At 43.3% G+C, this 3,191-nt stretch overlaps 1 pseudogene; it reads left to right on the forward strand.

Annotated features, from left to right (window-relative positions):
- Positions 2,114-2,896, forward strand: LOC102172227 (annotated as a pseudogene).

Genomic DNA, 3,191 nt, shown 5'->3' on the forward strand with positions numbered 1-3,191 from the left:
ACTTTCCATTTTGCTATGAATCTAAAACTGTTCTAAAAATGGAAAGTCTTTACAAAAGAAATGCAACAAACTTAATAAACTATACAAAGATTAAAAAAAATAAACTATACAAAGATTAAAAAGCAGAGACATTACTTTGCCAACAAACGTCCATCTAGTCAAAACTATGGTTTTTCCAATAGTCATGTATGGACATAAGAGTAGGACTATAAAGAAAGCTGAGCACTGAAGAATTCATGCTTTTTGAACTGTGGTGTTGGAGAAGACTCTTGAAAGTCCCTTGGACTGTAAGGAGATCCAACCAGTCCATCCTAAAGGAAATCAGTCCTGAATGTTCATTGGAAGGACTGATGCTGAAGCTGAAACTCCAATACTTGCCACCTGATGCAAAGAACTAACTCATTGGAAAAGGCCCTGATGCTGGGAAAGATTAAAAGCAGGAGGAGAAGGGGATGACAGAGGATGAGATAGTTGGATGGCATCACCAACTCAATGGACATGAGTTTGAGTAAGCTTTGGGAGTTGGTGATGGACAGGGAAGCCTGGCATGCCACAGTCCATGAGGTTGCAAAGAGTTGGACATTGAGTGACTGAACTGAAAGGATACAAAGATATTTTAATGCTAGTATCAATACATCCTTTCACAATCTAAACCTTAAAGTTCTTGATACATCACACACATACACAAACAAAAGCAAAGTAATTACAGAGCAAGCTCCTTACCCACTTGTCAAGGCAATCACTGGTTCTGCATGAATGGTTGAGTCTGGGGGTCGTATGCTGGCTCTCAGCTCCACGTTGGTCCCCCAGCTGCTTACTCTTGGACCACCAATAGTTATCACCAGGCAGTTGCAGCCATGCACTCCCTGAGAACTGAGCTCTATGCTTTGCTTCTCCTTTATTTTTTCCTTAGTTGTGTCATTTCCTTGGGTCTACCACTTTTCTCCTTTTCTTTCATTCCTGAGAAGAGCAAGTATGACCCATTTATACATGTCTTTATTGTTGTTGTCTAAATATCATCAGGCCAATTAGTAATCACACACTCTGTTACACAAAGCAAGTTGATCAAGGAGCAATGGATTGCATTCCACTCACCGCAAAAATGCATGGCTGGGAAAATGAACAGTTGGCACTACTTATAAGGCTTTTTAAAAATAATTTTTTCTTTTTATAAAATAATAAATGTTCATGATAGAACTTGGCAACATATAAGAATAGCTCTAAAACCCTTTGTTGGAGATGTCTGATGTTGCATTTGGTTATACAAATGGTGTCTGAACCTAGAACATCTTCCTCTTTACATGGTGCCCACGGGAGAGAAATGCACAAAAAAAACAAAGCCAGAAAGGGCCTCCTTGCCACGAGGAGGGGTTCTGGATCTAAGTCTGACTCTAGACTTGTGCTAAATCACATGGAATGCTCCTTTTTCTGAAAATAATTGGGCTTAAACGGCTTTGAACCAAAGCAGACTATAAACCGCGTCATCTGGGGCCTCCAGTCCTGAGCCCAAGGGGAATAACAACTGCCCTTATTGGAGCCAAGGGGAGAGAGGCGTCAGGACAGGGGCCACTGAGGCCCCGGGCTCGCCCTGCTCTGGTGGGCAGTAGCCTTGGGTCCAGCAGTCGCTGGGGACTGCATGGCCTCCCACCCCAGCCACCAGCTGTTTAGTTGCTCCGTCACGTCTGATTCTTTTGCGACCCCAGGGATTGTCACCTGCCAGGCTCCTCTGTCCACAGAATTCTCCAGGCAAGAATACTGGAGTGGGTTGCCACTTCCTTCTCCAGGGGATCTTCCTGACCCAGGGCTCCTGTACTGGCAGGCAGATTCTCTACTACTGAGCCACCAGGGAAGCCCCAGCTACCTGTGCTGGCCCAGAAAACAAGGCCCCTAAGAGACCTGAGATCTGATGGATACAGAGCCCTCTTCCTCTTGGGGGTGATGACAGGAGAAACGGGAGGGATGGGGAGAGAAGAGGAGAGGACGTTTTCCTCCAAGAGACCTTCACCTTTGACCCAACAACCCCACTCCAGGGATTGTATCTAAGGAAATGATCAGGCACATGTGAAAGCCTTGGCTATAAGAATGGCCATTACAGTTTTTCCCGGCTGGAACCATGGAGGGTGCAGAAGAGAAGAAAAAGAAGGTTTCTGCTATGCCAGGAACCCTTAAGAGAAAGCGGAAGAATTTCGCAGAGCTTAAGATCAAGCGACTGAGAAGAAGTTTGCCCAAAAGATGCTTCGAAAGGCAAAGAGGAAGCTTATCTATGAAAAAGCTAAGCATTCCCACAAGGAATACAGGCAGATGTACAGAACTGAAATTCGAATGGCTAGGATGGCACGAAAAGCCGGCAACTTCTATGTACCCATGGAACCCAAATTGGCGTTTGTCATCAGGATCAGAGGTATCAACTGTGTGAGCCCAAATGTTCAAAAGGTGCTGCAGCTCCTTTGCCTCCAGCAGATCTTCAACAGCACCTTTGTGAAGCTCAACAAGGCATCAATTAACATGCTGAGAATTGTGGAGCCATGCATTGCATGGGGGTACCCAAATCTAAAGTCTGTAAATGAATTGATCTACAAGCGTGGTTATGGCAAAATCAGCAAAAAGCGAATTGCCCTGACAGACAATGCATTGATTGCTCGATCTCTTGGGAAATATGGAATCACCTGCATGGAGGATCTGATTCATGAGATCTATACTGTTGGAAAACGTTTCAAAGAAGCAAACAACTTCCTATGACCCTTTAAATTGTCTTCTCCACGAGGTGGAATGAAGAAAAAGACCACCCATTTTGTAGAAGGTGGAGATGCTGGCAACAGGGAAGACCAGATCAACAGGCTTATTAGAAGGATGAACTAAGGTATCTACCAGGATTATTTTTGTAATCTGGTTAATAAACAATTGAAACAAACAAACAAAAAAGAATGGCCATTACAGCTTTACTCATGATATTTAAAGTAATTCAGATGTTAAGTGTTAAATTATGGAAACTAAATTATGAGGCTCGTAAAGGCAGACTCTACATATCAAAGTTAGGGTCCCTGATCCTATCAAAGCCATTTTCAAGAACTTCAGCTTATAGCTCAAGAATACTTGTTTTTCTAAATTTCACAGGATTAATCCATTTCTCCCACAAGGAAAACATCAGAAAAAGACCAGTGAAATTCCTTTCACAGATCCAAAGAGCAGAG

The sequence above is a fragment of the Capra hircus genome, chromosome 24, assembly GCF_001704415.2.
Source record: "Capra hircus breed San Clemente chromosome 24, ASM170441v1, whole genome shotgun sequence".
In the NCBI taxonomy this organism is placed as follows: Eukaryota; Metazoa; Chordata; class Mammalia; order Artiodactyla; family Bovidae; genus Capra; species Capra hircus.